The sequence below is a fragment of the Varanus komodoensis genome, unplaced genomic scaffold (genome assembly GCF_004798865.1).
Source record: "Varanus komodoensis strain SLA01 unplaced genomic scaffold, ASM479886v1 scaffold29_1, whole genome shotgun sequence".
NCBI lineage: Eukaryota > Metazoa > Chordata > Lepidosauria > Squamata > Varanidae > Varanus > Varanus komodoensis.
Genome location: NW_025335759.1, coordinates 3049097 through 3066702, shown reverse-complemented (window position 1 = coordinate 3066702; position 17606 = coordinate 3049097). Strand labels below are relative to the sequence as shown.

The 17606-nt window shown below is 44.6% G+C and overlaps 1 protein-coding gene across 3 annotated transcripts in view; it reads left to right on the top strand.

The window, feature by feature from the left end:
- Positions 1–17606, top strand: part of HIVEP3 (HIVEP zinc finger 3) — a 244282-nt gene that overhangs the window by 97085 nt on the left and 129591 nt on the right. For 2 of the 3 annotated variants that reach the window (XM_044435195.1, XM_044435197.1), the window contains exon 3: positions 15176–15266. The exons of the other annotated variant lie outside the window; for it this stretch is intronic. The gene's annotated coding sequence lies outside the window, so the exon portion shown is untranslated. The remainder of the gene's footprint in view (positions 1–15175; positions 15267–17606) is intronic. 3 annotated transcript variants of the gene reach the window in all.

The window sequence follows — 17606 nt, the reverse complement described above, 5'->3', positions numbered from 1 at the left end:
AGCAGAGCACAGCAAGTCTGCCAAGCTGGCTATTTTGCTAAACGTGGATTGTGGCTTTGCTCATCTCAAATTTAGAGCATGGTCTTTTAGAAAAGCTGACTCATCAAAGCTAGTTAGCTCGAGGTCTGACCAAACTGGAAGGGCTTCTGGTGAGATGGTTCCCATTCCTTTCATTTACACATGAGAGTGCCTTGCACGTTCTTTCCTGTAACAATAAAAGGGGTCTGTCAGTTGGCATGCATAGTAAGGAGACCCTAACAGCATGTACACTGATACTGTGTCAGTTTTGAAACATAGTCATTAATGTGTCCTTAAAGCATACAGTAGCATCTTCAGCTAGTCCTTCCCAACTAGCACATAGTTCTGCTAACCCTCTCCCTTCCCACGCATATGGGGCAACTCCCTCATGGGGAAGGGAGTGGCCAGAGCCCTCAGAGAATGCCTAGAGGTGCCAGCAGGCATGAGTTCACTTAGGCAAGACATCTCAATGCACCCACTTCTGGCAGTTAAGTTTTCTTGACATCTTTGCTGCATCTGACTAAGGATATTCCAACCCATGCCAAGCCAAGTCAATTTGCTACTAGGTTTGTAGGGTTTGTGTTTTTTTGTAGATAGGATATGTGTGTTTTCACTGCATAAAAGGAAACAGTCTTTCCCAGGATGATGTTCTCTAGTTGTTTTGGACTACAAAACATGGCCAGTGGTCAGGGGCAATTGGAGCATTTGGATGGCACCAGATGGGGATAGGCTGAAAATTGGTTTCAGAGGGAGATTAGCAGAATTCCAGCTTTACAATTTAAATGCATGGATCTTACTAAACACAGACATAGCACTGAGCAACGCTTCATTGTTCCCCCTGCCATGTGGAAGAAGAACAGTGTTGGAAGCCACTGTAAAGTGACTTTATAGCAGGGCAGACGGTGACGCCAGCATCGCCCAGCATTGGGCGTCCAGTGTCAAGGGTTTTCCAAGTGTGTCCAGCCCACCCTTTGAAATCAGACTCGGAGGATTTGATCTTACACTGGCCTGTGAGAGCAATGAGGGTGGTGCTCACTAATGCCAGAGTCATCTTGCCAGTTGCCCCACATTTGTGGATGGCTGTTCTGACTGTGATATGCATGGCCCCATGACTGGAGGCTTTCACATAGATTTCAAAGACCCATTTCTTTAGAACCGGCCTTTCTTCAGAAGGGTTCACCACGTGTGATTTGATGTCGGAATAGCAGGTTACTTGGTGGATCAGCAACCCAGATCTGTGAAATAACTGAGATGATTGGAAGAGGCCTCATGGGTGTCCCTGAAGCTGCAGATTCCCACGACCCCAGCCCTCCGGCCTCCCAGTGCAGACAAGGCCCAGGATGCTTCCCTCAGGACAGGACAGCCAGTGCCTATTTGGGGCCCTCCTGGCTAGGGCATCGGTCCTGCCATAACCAGTTGCCTCACAGCCTCCATTTCCCCAGCACTGTGCAGGTCTCAGGCTGTGGAATCAGGTGAGGTGGAATGAAGCTGACCACACTGCAGATTCTGTCAGCCTATGTAGCCTCCATTGGCTCTAATGGCTCACTGAGGCAACATCCTCCTGTTGTCCTAGTAGGAGAGAGTTTCAGCCTGCAGGGTTCAGTTGGAACTGTCCATGGTCCTACTTGTGTTCTGCCTTCATCTGCATTCCTGACTTGGACTCCCTATTGGCCTCTCTGGCAAGCCTCAGAGGACCATTCCCATCTGACAGTAGCCTGGAAATGTGTCATCTTCATGGTGGTCTCCTCCTTATGGGATTTCATTTGCTCTCTATATTATTTGATCTATGCTGTTAAGATACTGTGTTGGCATCCTTTGAAAAAGAAAAAAAAAGGTGGAATATATGGCTTTTGTTTGTACTAAATAAATAAATCAATTTGTTCAATGAGACCTAAATTCAGAAAGGCCCTTCTGATTAATTTTGAAGAATAGATTATGCAAGACTAGAATTTCCAGATTCTGGTGAATATTTCTAACTGAAAGTGGTTGAGTTGGAAAGGGATGGAAGGAAAAGAGATTGCAAATGTCTGAGCAGTGACTTGGGTGTGCCGAGAGCCTCTTTAGCATCTTCATGACAGGTCTATTTAGAGCTCCTTTTGCATCTGGCCCTGCCAGGCAATGACACTCATTAAACTTTAGCTGTCAATCAAAAAGAATTATAATAGAGCTCAGATGCTTTCTTTCAGCACAATGCCCTTTTAATAGCAATGGGGTGATAAATAGCAACAATGCTTCTCACACATAGAGCTGAAGAGCCAGGGATCAGGGAGGGAGGGCAGGTGGCTGGCCTGGGGTGCAGAGCTAATTTTAACATATGCCCCGAGTATGAGCTGTTGCTGAAGGTTCCATGGGGCCAAGAAGCTCTTGATCTTCCCACCTTTAAATGAAGCTTCCTCTCAGACTGGAGAGTTCTCCCAAGAATGAAGAGGAGATGTGAAATCTGAGGTGTCACAACTCCCAGCCACCTTTGTGAGATTCACATGGCCCAGAGCAAGGGTGATGGATGCAGCTCAGGCAGAGGCCTAATTCACTTTCAAAGAAGCTGTTGGAAGACACCTTCCAGTAGTGAGCAGGGCCAGTGGATGGGGTGGAGCCAAACTACCCCAAATAGCAGCCTATTTCAGCTTAAAGTACTTCCTGCCAGTAATAATCATTCCTTTTATACTCTACCTTTCTTCTTCTTTCTGCAAGGAACCCAAGGCAGTTTTCAAGGATTTCTCCCTCTCCCTTTTATCCTCACAAATGCCAAAATACGTCCAGTTACTACCAGAAGTTAGGACAATCAAAGCGTTTACACATTTCACAGGATTCTGATTAAGCAAGTTACGAATGGCCAATTTATCTACCATTTTGTTTTGTGTATTTTACTTCTGTCTCTTCAAAGTTGAATTTGAGGATTCTGCTCAGGGTCAAGGCAGGAGGTTGGATCCTGGCATGGTAGAGGGGACTATGTGCCACTCCCATCCACAGGTGGGATCTTCACCGTTTCCCTTTCCCTGTGTAACACATTTCAGCAAATAAATTAATGCCTACATGCACAGCAGCTGCCCCATCAGGGAGAAAGAGTCTGCCTTGGCCTTCACCATGTTGTGCTATTTTTCTGCTTACAGAGACGTGCATGTTTTCTTTACTGCAAGTATGCATTTCTATTAGGCTGGACATGCACATGGTGGGCATGTCGTGAGCGGAGCCGGCTGGAGCCGTGGGTCAGACTGGATGGCCCAGGAGGCCCCTTCTGACTCGCTCTGTTTCTATGTTTCTATTAAAAACACAATATGGTCAGAAGTGGTATCACCCTTGCTAGCATCTTTCTAGCACCACCTTTACATGCACCTCCTGTGCATGTAAAACATGCCTTAGTTCAGGAGTGGGTAATTTGTGGCTCTTTGGGAGATGTCAGACTATACCCACCATAATTCACCACCATTGACTATGCTGGTTGGAGATAATGGGCATTGTAGTCCGCCAACACCTAGGGACTGTGGGCTTCCCACTTCAGCTTTCATCTGTGGGATTAGAATGCATTTCTGCATGTCCTCTGAAAAAACCAGTCCCTCTTTCACAAGGATCACGGTTTTGCTTGCTGGATGTCAGAATCAAATTGGCCTGTGTGTGTGAGAGAGAGCGAGTGGGGAGAGGAAGAGCCTTCCACTGGAAGCTGTGCAGCCTGCCCTGACACCTCCCCACACTGCTTTTTTGCAGCCTTACAGGAGTGGAGAGGTCGTGGATGAACGTGCCTGGCTTGGAGTGTGCACAGACGCATTTGTTTGCCCTTCCTCAGCCTTCCTGGTGCTTGTCTACTTCCAGCTTTTGTGTGTGATTTCAAAAGTCGGTTTTCCTTGGCCTGTTCCAAACCTCCCCAGTCATTACTGCATTTACAAGCCTTTATTTCCCTCCTACACAATCTGAAATGTATAGCTTCCCATTCTTCCCTAGTTACAGAGCAGCTGAAGAGAGCCTCTTCATAGCTCCCAAAGGTCAGCTCTGAGGTTGTCATTCATTTTAAAGCCAGTATTACTGGCATCGGGCTGGAGAGGCTGATGCCAAAAGAATGTGGTTAAAAGTATGGATTATGCATGTACACTTTAATTAATCACATTTCTGCTGTATAAGGCAGCATTGTGGCACAAACCTGACACTTGAGTATTCCATTTCTTACAGAAACATTACACTGGGGTATTTTTAAAGCAGAGGGAGAATGTTTTATTTGTAAAGGTACACTAAGTATCCCATCCAACTAAAGAAATTTTTAAAGATCTGGATGCCATGATGCATTTTACCATCTATTAGATCTTCTGCAGCATTTGTAGACACTGGCAACATTTATCCTTTGGGGCAGTGCTTCTGAATATTACATTTGCTGTGTTGTGTTACTTTAGAGTTAGGTAAAGTGAGTGTGTCCATAGGAATTGCATGCAAAACCCTTCCTATTTTCTCTGTAAGCATCTGTAAACTTTTTGTGGCAAAGCAGTCTAAAGAGGGGAAAAATCCAGGGTGTTGTTTTGATAGTTTATTCGTCAATATATACATTTTTCATGGGAGGATGAAAATAGATCCTTCAAAATGACCAAAATAAACCCAGTTGCTGACCTTTTCCTGTTATTCATTAAACACTAGTGGTTGTGCATTTGCCGTGCTGATGGCAACGGGTTAAGACAGGGTACTCTTATCAGCCCAGTGCAGGTCCAGACTTTCTTCAGAGGCAAAAAGCGGGCCTGGAGTCCCTTGGTCAGATACAATTCAGGCTTGTGTTCAGTCATCTGACTTTGCCAGAACCTTAGAACAGAGCATATTGATGCTCTCAGTTTGGCTGCTTGCCACATGGGTGGATCTGTGCAGATCTCTCTCTCTTCACATTCCTTCCCCAGAGTAGCTTACCACAAACCTGGAACATCTCTGTTGATCTGGCTGATAGTCAAACCAGTGAGACTTCCACTGTATGCTCCTCTGTATCTTGAGCAGAATTCTGGCACTCCTCCAAACAGCTGGGTAGAGGCTAAGTGGCATCTCCATATCTAAGCAGGAGGGAAGACTTCTCCAGTCTGGTGCACTTTGTTCATCAACATCTGCTTTCATGGCCAATGGACTAGATGGACCTGCGTCTGATCTGGCACGGTCCTTCTTCTGTTCCTGTGCTCTCTTTCATACCTCAAGTATGTTTACAGTCTGGGGGAAAAGCACAGCCGTGGGCAGATGGTCCAGCATAGATCATCTGACCTAGATCTGGGACTGACCTTCAAAACTGTTAGAGGGCACAAACTTAGGACAGGTTTCAGAGCTAGATGGAACTACGATCACCTGGCTCAGCAACTTCCTGTGCTCCAAAGCAGCGTTGGGCAGAAGTTAGATCTCTGTGCAGGAGTGGACAGAAGTTAGAAGTTTTGGGCACTGAGTCACCAAAATTATTGCCTGGATGTCTGATGGCCATGAATGCTGGGAGCTGAAGACCAACATCTTTGGAGAGCAAGTGTCTGTTCACCCCTCTTCTACAAGCAAAGACTATGCTAGAAACTTCCATGTATGCTTTTAAATGGTGAGTTAAGTGATGGAGAAGAAGATAGAACTGCAGTATTTATGGTAGCCTGGCAATCCATGAACTTATTTTTACCATCTCCTTTCACCATGACTGTAGTAGCCTGATGTAGGGTGCGCTCTCGCTCGCTCGCTCGCTCGCTCGCTCTCTCTCTCTCTCTCTCTCTCTCTCACTCACACACACACACACACACACACACACACCAGTGTGGAACCTCCAATTGTTGGGCTCACTAGGGATCATTTCAAAATGCATGATCAAGTCTAAAGCTGTGCATTTCACCTGCATAATTTGGAGGGAAAGCACTAAAAATAGCTTTTTATCTGTACTCTTAAAGTATGTGACAGTGGAGACAACCACAACCACAACTTCTGTCCACATGCTGTGGAAAAGCAGATGGAAAAACCCTTGAAGATATTGATCTGGGGAGCCATCAAAGCCAGCTGAGCCTTTGTCCTGGGGACAGTGTTGAATGCCTCCTTGTGCTGTATTTTTAGGGCTCTCTCATACCTTTAGGTTTTGTGCAAGCATTTTCTCCGCTCCTCCCATAGGAGACTTCTTTCATAATCTTGCTATCACCTTGCTAGGAATTGTTCAAAACTTTCAGCTTGCATTTTCTTTTTTTCTTTTTAGGCTCTGTTGTTCTACTCTACCATCCATTGCTTTTTTGCTTACCCTCTAATGCAGGGATGGGCAACACATTATTATTTTCCCATTATTTTAAGGTCTGAATGTGATTTTAATGTGGGGATTTATGGTACAGAAAATCAACTTGCATGCTGCGCTCCACTCTGTTTTATTGTAAGATCATTCCGAGACCTCAGTAGCAGATGGTATATAAAAGTTTTTAATAAATAAATACATACAATGAATTTAATAAATAATATGAAATAAATGATAATTATTTAATAATAAATAAATAAATTTAATATTATTTACTTTATTTTATTTTATTTAGGAAACTTCTATGCCGCCCCATTCGCTGAAGCCTTGGGGCAGCTCACAAACTCGAGGCTTTCTTTAATAAAAAGAGAAAGAAAGAAAGAGAGAGAGAAAGAAAAATAATAAATGATGTGGAACACAGGCCACATCATTTTCCTCTCCAATGGGTCCACCTCCAGTTACAGGTACTTTTTGCGGCTGCAGCAAAATGGTTGCCAGGAGATCCAGTGTGTTCCTGAGCCCCCTGAAGTTGTCCATCCCTGCTTTAGCATTGCAGATCCCCATAATAATCTTTGTTGCCATGTCTCCCTATCATTCACATTGCTATATTCCCACCTTACGTACCAGAAAAGGGATTTAGCTCAGTGGTAGCACACATTTTCCATGCAAAGCATCCAAAGCCCCATCCTGGGCAGATAGAGATAGGAAAGGCCCTTGCCCCAAATCCAAGAAAGCTTCTGCCAGTCAGTGTGGGCAGTACTGAGATAGAACAATGGTCTACCAGGAATAGTGGTTCACAATTTCTGGTAGACCAATCAGGAATACGTGATTCTCAATTTGCAACAACTTCATCAGCCTAAAGGTCATTCTTAGGCCTGAATCAAAGGAGTTTCAGCCCCCTGTAAGAGCCTGAGCAACTATTAAAAACTTTTGCAGAGGATCCCCCAGGAACATCTGTGGCTGCGAACTTCTTCTGTTAAAACCCTCTCAAAGCTTTCCTTCAGCTCCGGCTGATCCATCAGCTGCGTCCCTACCTGGAGAACGACTGCCTGGCGACTGTGACACATGTGCTGGTAACTTCCCGATTAGATTTCTGCAACGCGCTCTAGGTGGGGCTGCCCTTGAAGACAGTCCGGATACTTCAATTGGTGCAGAATAGAGCTGCCAGGCTGCTGACGGGGACTGGGCATTGTTCTCATATAACCCCAGTTCTCCGACAGCTCCACTGCCTCCCGACTGAAGTCCAGGCCCAATTCAAGGTGTTGGTTTTGACCTATAAAGCCCTCAACAGCTTGGGTCCTGGGTATCTAAAGGAACACTTGCATCCATATATGCCCTCCCACCCCTTGAGATCAGCAACAGATGCCCTTCTCCGGGAACCCTCTGTGAATGATATTAGGAGGGTGAGTACCCGGAGGAGGGCCTTCTCTGTGGTGGCGCCCCACCTATGGAATGCGCTCCCCAGAGAGGTCCGCCTGGCACCGTCGTTATTTGTTTTTCAGTGCTAGGCTAAGACCTTTTTATTTAAAACTTATTTTAAGTGTTAATTTATTGGTTATTTGTAGGATTTAAAATTTTTTAAGCCGAGATGCACCAGGTTTCAATATTTTTATTGTATAATTTTGTTCTTGCTGTGAGCTGCCCCGAGGCTTTGTTGCGATGGGGGTGGCATAAAAATGTTTTAAACAAATAAATAAATAATAAATAATAAAGTGAATTAAATACTCACTCCTCTGCATCAGCGAAGATCAAAATGTACAGCTGCTTCCAACACGGAAAGGGTCACACTGTACTTGCTTGCCATATAGGTGGCAAAGATGTCAGAAGAGCAAAGAAGAGGTGACAACCGTAATTCAGCACCACTAACATGGCTGAATCTGCAAGGATTCCAACCCAGGCTTTTAAGAGTTACCAGACAAAGTCCTGGGCCTGGATGGATGAATCTCAGTTTCTCCTGCTTTCTCCTCCTTTTGTAAATCTCAAGCACTTCCCGTTTACAAGAAATGTGTAAATATTGGTACATTCTTATGGATATATAAGTATCCACCTGGTTGGTGCTCCCACAACTGCTGTTTCAACCTCAAGAGTACACAAAAAACAAGATCTTCTCGTCAGATTAGTTGAGCTCCGTTCTCGTGCCTCAGCCATCTGCTTCCACCAGTGGACTCTGGATAGCCTTCCAGCCAGCAAAACTGACTGAAAAGATCATGAACTGCCGGGCAGAATTATGCCAAGGTTTTCCATGCAGCCATCTGTTTGGATGGGCATGGCAGCTTTTGTGTTACCCAGTTGAGGTAATCGGCTGTGGCAGGCTGTGGCGAGGAGGAGGAGGAGGAGGAGGAGGAAAGCAAAACAAGCCCCTTTTCATAAGAAGCAAGTTCTCCCATGTCACTTTGGGGATCTTGGCTGCCACTTTCAAGGAACCGCGCCATGCCATGTCCTAGGTACCTGTTCTCATCACCACCCATTTCCGACAGCTCCGAAAGACACACCCAGGCACAGTACCCAAAAGCTTCATTTTCCTCCAGCACTGACTCCACTTGCCAGTGGGGAGAAAACTGGTTTTAAATATAGAAACCTTAGTTGCCATAACAACCATCTTTTTAGTTTGAAAGGCAGAAAGCAAGCAAAAAAGAACAAGGAAAAAGAAAAGGGAAAGCTTTCCACTTTAAGAGGTAGCAAAGTTCTGCTGCCATCCAAGAAGCAAACAGCTGCTTTCAATTCCTTTTGCAAAATACTCAGCCAAATGCTTGGGCTCATTATACTAAACGGAGGCTGTGATACCTCCCTCCCCCATGGGAAAGTGATGGGGAGACACACACGCACGCGCGCACACACACGGGACAGTGCCTAGGGCTCCATCTGTTGTTTTGATTCCTGGAGTGACCAGCCTGCATTACAGCAGGGATCCTGCAGTTAATGAAATTGGGCTGCTTTTGTGTGTGCGTGTGCACATGCACCCATGCATGTGTGACCCCCTTCCCTTTCTCCAGCTCCCCCGAGTGATCAGAGTCAGAGCTTATTGCACACGCACTGGAGGGGCAGGCGATATACTGAAATGCCTATGACATCACCAGGGCTGATGAATTAGAAATCACACGTGGAGACTTCAGTGGCGGGCAGCCTGTGCCGCAGTGTGCTGCTATAGTATGATATCCCGCTCTAGCATTGGTAAGTCGCCCAGAGAACCTTCAGGTTATGGGGTGCTAGAGAAGTGGAATGAAATAAATAAATAATAAAAAATATAGCTGCAGGCAACAGCTGACTCGTTCAGGTGGTGATGAAGGGAAGCATGCTCTGTCCAGAAATAATCTTGCAAGTTCACCAGTTGCCATGACTTTCTGCAGGGTTAAGTTTAAAAAAAAAATAAAAACACCTCCAAAAGTGAGGCTTATGATTGAAAAGTAAACTTTTGTATTTCTTGTACTTCCTTCTTTTTTTTTAAAAGATCTGCTAGCCCTCATGGTTTCAGACACCAAGATACTGCAGTTTAACCAGAATGCTTTTCTCCTCCGCCTCCTCTTCCACTCCCCTTGTAAATTAAGAGTGAATCTAGTTTCAGATCCTATGCATACTTGCATAAAAAAAGCAATTAATTTAAGAGGTTAAGAAGAAGGCTGTAGCAGTCCAAAAGGATCTCAGTCTTGTGATCATACAATAAAGCTGCATCTCCTTGGCTACCATCTGATTTAATTTCTGGGCCCAGTCCAAAGTGCTGATCTTAAACTTCAAAGCCCTCAAATGCTTTGAAACTTTGAGACCTGAAAGACCATGTTCTGTCATACAGGCTAGCCCAGCAGCTTTGATTTCTGGGGGAGACCCTGTTCTGTGGCCCACCCTCAGCTGAGGGGAGGTAGTTGAAATGTGAGCAGGACACTTCTTAGATCCTGCTCCAGGAGGTTCAGTTGACCTATTTTCTCTGCACCTTCAAGAGATCAGAAGAAATGGTTGTGTAGTATCTACTTGGAACAACAGTGCTTTACTAGGGTCTCTGGTGGAGGTCTTTCTCACGATCTTGGAAAGGTGATGTTTTGAAGTGGGGAAACGGAGGACTGAACTGGTATGCAAAGCAAGTGCTTTAAGAAGTAAATTTGCCCTTGTTAAAAAAGAAATTGAAGAAAGGGAGACAAACGTTTGCAGCAACGGTGGTAAACCAGAAAACATGCCTAGTTCAAATGACTCAAATCTTTAAATGATCACCATAACAACACACTCTATTTCACTGAATGAAACTTTGAAGGTTACAGATCTGCATTTCAAAGAATGTTAGTGTTCTGGCTTGCAGCCACACTTTCTAGCAAAGAATTTCTCAGAAGATCTCTGCATTAGTCCTTTGCAACAGAAATGACCAAGAGTCTGTGATGCCTTACAAAACAGCACATTGACTATGGAATGAAAGTTCTTGTGGCCCGAAACCCACTTTCTCTTGAGTTACAGATATATACACATGATTGGTGGTTGGGGTTGTAAACAGTTTTTTCAGGGGAAATAAAATGCTGGAAGTACAGACTGGGTCCAGGATTAGGTAGGGTGCAATCCAATGAATGTTTAGACATACACAACTGGCTGGGGAATACTGGGATCTATGGGGGGTCTTTTCTGATGAAACACACGTAGGATCCTGTTCCTGGTAATACTTTAAGCATCCCCATTGAAATTTGCTATATTAATCTAGTGATAATGCAACCATTAATAGGAACCATTTGCAGAGAGTAGTTGGCACAGATTTCCTAGCAATGGTGAACTGATCATCGATCACTGTGCGCTAAGAAAACTTTATCCCTGTTTAAGCCACAGATGTCAGAGCTGAACCTCTCAACACATTGCAGTTCAACAGTTTCATGTTGCAGCCTCCATATAAAATCCCAAGTAGTGCTTAATTATGCTATTTTGCAGTCAGTGAAATGTTCTAGGAGGCAGAAATGTTCCCCCCAAATGCTTATTCGAATATTGTTCTGTGGGATGGCAGGTTCTTATCCATTTATTCTTTTACGCAGAAGCCAACCTGGTTGCCCTACATAAAATTGCTGCCCAAGTATTGCTGGCAGAAGATGTGCAAGCAACTGAACCCCTGAAGTTGTGGAGGACAATATAGGGCCCATAATTGTGGTGTGGAGGCACCATTTGCAGTGGGCTCTGCTGTAGACCGGGGTCTCTGCCTTTGAGGGTCAGGCAGGGAAACTCCTGCATGGAGTGATGCCTTGCTGTGGATGCCTTTTTGTTTGTAGCTGTTGTCCTGGTGGTTTGCATCCATGGCTGCAGATGTACTTTGTGGTTGTCCTTAAGTGTATATTGTATGTGCATGGATTGGGTGGGGGTGTTCCCATTTTTAAGTCAGGGCCACTGATTTTGACGCTCTGGCTTCATAATATTGTGGCGCTTTTAACCTGATCCCAACCTTCACTATGTCAGCAATCAAAATGCCTAGACGACTTTGGGCATTTTCAGCTCCTGAGCTAATGCAATGCCCTCTGTTATAAATCTTACGCTAGCGCCGCAGAAAGCTCTGCAGACTGATGCATAAGAAAATGGACGAAGGTTTTGCAGAATGGCATTACATCCAGCAAGCCCAGTAGGAAGCCGTGGCTTGCCCAAAGGCTCCAGGCACTGTCCTCACTAGGATGCAGGCAGTTTCGGGAGCCTGTCCGTCTTCACTCCCATGGGAAGCCTCTCTGTGGCTAGGGCAGCAAAACCCAGTTAAACTACGGATTTTGTTGCTACTCACTTGGGTGGCTTTGGAGGGGGACTAGTCCCATTCTTGGAAGGTAAAGGCTACCCACTGCTGACTCCAGAATCAAGGGGATGTGTCTTATCACTTGCTGAGGAGCACAAGAGTGGAGAGAGAGTTGTAAATACTCCGCCCTCCTCTCACACCATCCTGGTTGTTAGTTCCTCTTGTTTAGTTACAGGTAACATCATTTGTAGGTAGGACAAGAAGTGCTGCTCAGTGTAGGAGTTGCAACATCCCAGTTGTCTGCTCCAAAGCATTGTATTATGTTTACAGGTGGGTGAGATTTTCATTTCTGTTCATTTTTGATGAGAACTTACCAAACTGTGGATAGAAAGAACTTGAGGTTTGGCAGAAATAAATGCAGGGGAAGCTGATGCAACTGAGTTTATCCTCATTGAATAGGCAGGGCATGCACATTTTAAATAAATAAGTTAGTCGCCTGTGCTTGACAGCTGCTTTTGGTTCTTTTCCAACAGTGATCAGGGAAGACTTGGACAAGTCAGGGAGCAGAGCAAGCTGCGATTGACTGGCATCCTCTTGCTTATTCCTACTGCTCCTTGTTTGCTTGGTGGGCAGAAAGCCTGGGAGCAAGCCGGCACTGCCCTCTTCTGCCCCTCCTTTTCTCCGCCTTTGCTGTTTGGGCCAGAGAGAGAAGCGGGTTGCAAGGGGGAAGAGGAGGGGCAACTCCAGGGAGCTTTTGTTGGTGGGTTCCTACTCGAGTCTGGACCCTTGCTTGTCACTAGCCCTGACTGGGAGAAGGACCAACCAATAGGCAGAGTGAGGCCAGTCAGGCAACTTGTTCTGGCCATGTTGAAAGGGCAGCCGATTGTTATTTTGTTCACTTTTATTGTGCTTTGATTCCCAAAGAGAGTGGGATTATCTGCTTCAGGAGCCAAGGGCAGGCTAAAATGCTCTGTGCATTGATTGGAAGGGTGGGCCATTTGCTCTTCTGTCCACCAAGTCCCTTCTGACAGCCCTCGGATTTCCCGTTCGACGGCCTGACAAAATTTTGTTTGATTTGTTTCCCTCTCCAGATGTCACTGTAGCATCTCCTTTTGCAAGTGGAAATAATTCCCAATATGTTTGCCCTGAGAGCTCTGCCATAAGTTGTGTTTAAACAGAAAAGAAAAATAATAGGGAAGGAAGCACACACACAAAACAGGACAGATCCCAAACACTTTGGCCTCTTAAGGAAAGGGAAACTATTTTCAAAAGCCAAGGGAGGCACTTTGAGAGATTCTGTTCTTGGATGATGTATTTCTGTTTTTTTTTTTTCTTTTATAATGCGTAAGCTACTTGAAGATGCCATCTTAAAATTATTCCAAGAAAGCAAAGATCTAGTGATATGACTAAACTTGGTCATTCTGTGAAGGACTGCCCTAAATCCATTTCTCAATTTTATCAGTGTAGTTTTGCTTGGGTTTGATATCACAAGAGAGCCTAGTATGTTCAACACATGTTAGAAAGCGATAACTTTGAAGAATGAAGAATGCCTGGTGCCTTGAGAGAATCGCAAGAGGCAGGACAGTGGCTTTCAATATGGATCTGCTTAAAAGTTTCTGTTGTTGTTATTCAGCTATAATTCCTCCAGAAAAGAGGAAATGCATTACCAAACCAGAAGACTAGAAAGAGATTTGCCCAGAGTTTGCATATGCTAATTATTTATGTTTAATATTTAGGAATTGTAATTACATTTTATTGTTGCATGCCACTTAGAGAGCCCTGTTGAATTACTTAGTGGCCTATAAATTAAAAAAATAAAGAAAATATGCATCACTACAAATTTATAAATAATTCCTGTAATTTAAATAAAAACACAACCTGTTTTATCATAGTGAGGAAGATGACTGAGTGAACTTGCCTGCCTGTTCGATGTGCTGTCCAGTGCTGAGAGTTGATGGGCAACCTCAACTTCCTGCTCTCCCTTCTTATATTTCTTCATCTTTGAATTGGTCTTAGGCTGGGCAGCCCATTGGATAAAGAACACTTTCAAAGAGAAGGTTGTTCTCTGACGACCTTGCAAAGATGGGATTATCTTTAGGACAGTTAGTCACCTAACCAAAATGTTGAGTCTTGAAGAAGGATTTAAAGGGCACAAAATGGTTGCTACTTGAGAATTCAATTCTAGTTCTTTTCTGAATTCAATTTACAGGGCTGGTGTTAACATTTTGAAGTCCAGCCTGGGATTCTGGTTTTGTGAAGGCCATCTTTCTCTGTGTCAGTCCACTTGAATGCATCGATCTTGCATCTCTTGAGGTTCCTATCTTTAATATTAGATAGATGTCTTCCCAGTTGTGGTACCCCACACAGTGGAACTCCCCCTCCTCTATCCATACCAGCCAGGTTCTTCCTTGTCTTTCCAGTCCCAGATGAGTCCTATCCTTTTATGCATTAAGAAAAGTTGTATCCTACCCTTCCACCATGCTCAGAGAATGTCACAAGAAATGAAGCCTGCCCCCCCCCCCCGAAAAAGTTACAATTATCATATAGGAGAAGAAACAGAGCGTGGCAAAGCACAGTGGCATTGTTGCATGCATTAATGGTTTGTTTTCAAGGACGTTTGATGTCATTTTAATTACCTCCATCTTGATGTTGCTTTGTTTCTACTTCATGTTTCTTATGGTGCTTCTGTACAGCTGCTCTTAGCGTCTTACTTCTTGAATGTTTGGATTTTTTTCTTTTTGGTAAACTGCCTTCAGGCAAAGCAATAATGTCAGGAATGACTAAGAAATGGATGGATGGATTCTTGCAGTCATGATCTCACTCCACGCTTTTTGCCTTTTTTGGTGCAGAAATGTCCTTGGAGGACTTCAAGGAGGCTTCATGGGCTGCTTGGAGAACTTCCATGGCTGGATTAAGCTTGCAAAATGGATGTTTTTAGTCTCCAGTGTGGACAATATTTTGCTGGATGTGCCAATGATCTGTTGCTATAATGCAGATTCCTGGGCTTTTGCCTTGTTCTCACTAATCACTGTTTAAGCTAACCACAATTACTTCTAGCTTGGATGCAGCTGGCAACTGTGGTTTGTTTAAAAACAGACCTGCTTTCACTTTTCTTCATGGCTGCAGAAGAGACGGGGAAGGGAGAGGGAGTGCGCTAGCCTAGGGCTCATGCAAACTTGTCCGCAGAACAATTGTGGCTTTCCCTTGCCTCTGAACCCGGCTGGAATTTGCATGGCCCTTTTTGTGGCTGATTCCATATTCAGAATAGCTTCTCATTTCTTCACCAGACTCCGTTCATGAATCATCTTCCCCTGGTTGGTCACTCTCCAGAGTGTTGCTGAAATGAATAAGCTGGAACCCACAGCTGTATCTTCATAGGTAAGCGGACTCTAAGCCAAAAACTTTCTTTTGGTGGTAACTGACTTTGGAAGAAGCTATTTCGGAATGGGGGATGCTACAAGGGATCAATGCAACTGCCTTCTCATGATCTGTGCAGGAGACCATGGCATGCACGAAAGGGTGCTCAGCAAGACCCTGCCCTCAGTGAGATGGGTGTGTGAGAGAGTTTAAGGTGTGTCTGATTTATTCCTCGGACAGCTTCAAGGGTCCTGACATCCCACAGTGCAAACCTATCGGTTCTGTGGTTGCTGCAGATGCATGGAGCTTTTTTCCAAAAGAATTTGTGTTTTTTCTTAGGACATAGGGAATGATGGTAACGTCTTTCATAGTGTCCCACAGCCCTGGTGCCCATGGATTGTCCAGTCAATGCCAGTGCTGGGACATCTTGGCTCTTGAGCCCTGTTGTGGCATTTCCATTCTGTTGATGCTCATGGTGAATGTCTTTAAGCTCCTTTAGGATGGCTTCCTTTCACACAAATCTACCTTTTGAGGCCAAGTGCATTGTTAATAGATAGAAGGCCTTCTTGATATTGGCACCGTGTGTCGTTGGTTCCAGCCAGTCTGTATTGTTCTCTTATTCTTTTAATGGCATTGCAGCCTTTTATTTGACTGTTAATTAGTGTTTTAAAAAATCAAATATGCAATGACTGATTTTTTATTTTCTTGTTTTATTTTGCTACTTTTTACTTTTATTGGTCATTATCCTGTATTGCATGCTTGTGTCTCTTTTTGTAAACTGCCTTGAAGTGTATTTTGAATTGGGTTTTTTTTTTATTTTGGAGGGGCAATAATGAAAGAAAAAGAGTATAAAATTTAAGCAATCAATTAATTAAATATCTATCTAATCAGATCTATTTGAACTAATTTATCCTTTAGTTCAGGGAAGGTCTTTTGTGGCTCTGCAGATGTTTGGGCTTCCAAGTTCCATCAGCCCTCAGTATTGGCTATGCTGGCTGGGGGTGATGGGAGCTGTTGGCCAAAACATTGGGAGAGCCAGAAGTTGCCTGCATCCAGTATCTAAGGGCACAATCCTATATATGCTTGGACTTTGTTCTGTCTAAGCATGCACAGTATTGTACATTAAAGGCTCAATCCTATGAAAGTTTAGACAGAAATAAAAGGTCCAGAACTTGCCCCCCTGGCTAGGATATGCTGGAAATTTTAGGTCCCTTTTCTGGCTAAAATGATGTAGGTTTTGCCTTATGGAATGTCAAAGAAAATGTCTGTACCTTGGCAGATTAACATCATCCAGATCACTCGTACCTTTTTTCAACGTTCATTTAGATTGGTCATAGGCAACCTTCCTGGCGCAGTTAGCCAAAAAATTCTTTCTTTAATTGTTAATCTTTCTTTAATTAAGAAGTTTAAAAGGTAGATAGTGCCAGCCTTCCACTGCATGCATAGACAAGGCTTGAAAAAGGCAACAATAATAGACAAAGTAAAGGATGGAAGATACGGGAAACTGAAGAGATGACTCTAGGACTGAGTGATAATGCCCTCTCCAGAATGCCTCTCCACTCCCAGGCAGCAACTTGAGGGTGGGAATTTTGCCTTTTTCGGTGTGCAATTACGTAGGAAGCATGTAGAAGTACCAAAGCCAGACCAGGGGCCATTTGGCTCAGCCTTGTTGATGTTGACCAGCAGCAGTGGCAATCCAGGGTTTCGGGCAGGAAAGTTTCCAGCCCTGCTGGGAGATGCTGGAGATAGAAATGGAACCCTCCATATGCGAAGCAGCAGCTCCTCCATAAGCTTTGGACCCCCTTTAACTTAACTAGCATCATTCAAAAAGAAACTGGACAGCCACCTGAGTGGGATGGCGTAATGTGGTGCCCTGCATCAGCAGGGGGTTGGACTTGATGCCCTTCATGGCCCCTTCCAACTCTGCTATTCTGTGATTCCATTCATTTCAGTGGTTCTTGCTGCTCTTGCCACAAAAGGCAATGGTGGCAGCTGTGACAAGCACAGCAGTGCTCCTCTGTTGGCATCTTGGGCACAGCCCGAGTTTTTCCACAATGCCCCTGAGCTAGCGTTGCTCAGGGGCATTGTGGTGTGCAAAAGCGGGGAGGCTGGGAAATGGCAGCCTGCACAGAACATTGTGATGTCCTTTGGGGTGGAGTGGGAGGAGAGAATTTGAAGCTGCAGCTTGGAAGTCTAATGGCAACCCCACATGTGTGTGCTCACCCCCCCCCCCGCCACAAACACACACATATTTTTGGCTGAACTCTAGAACCGCCATGTTACCCAGCGGCCCAGTGGCCTGAGTGTTACAGATAGCATGAACGGGGCAGCGGCGTGTGTTAAACCGTGCGATGCTCCATG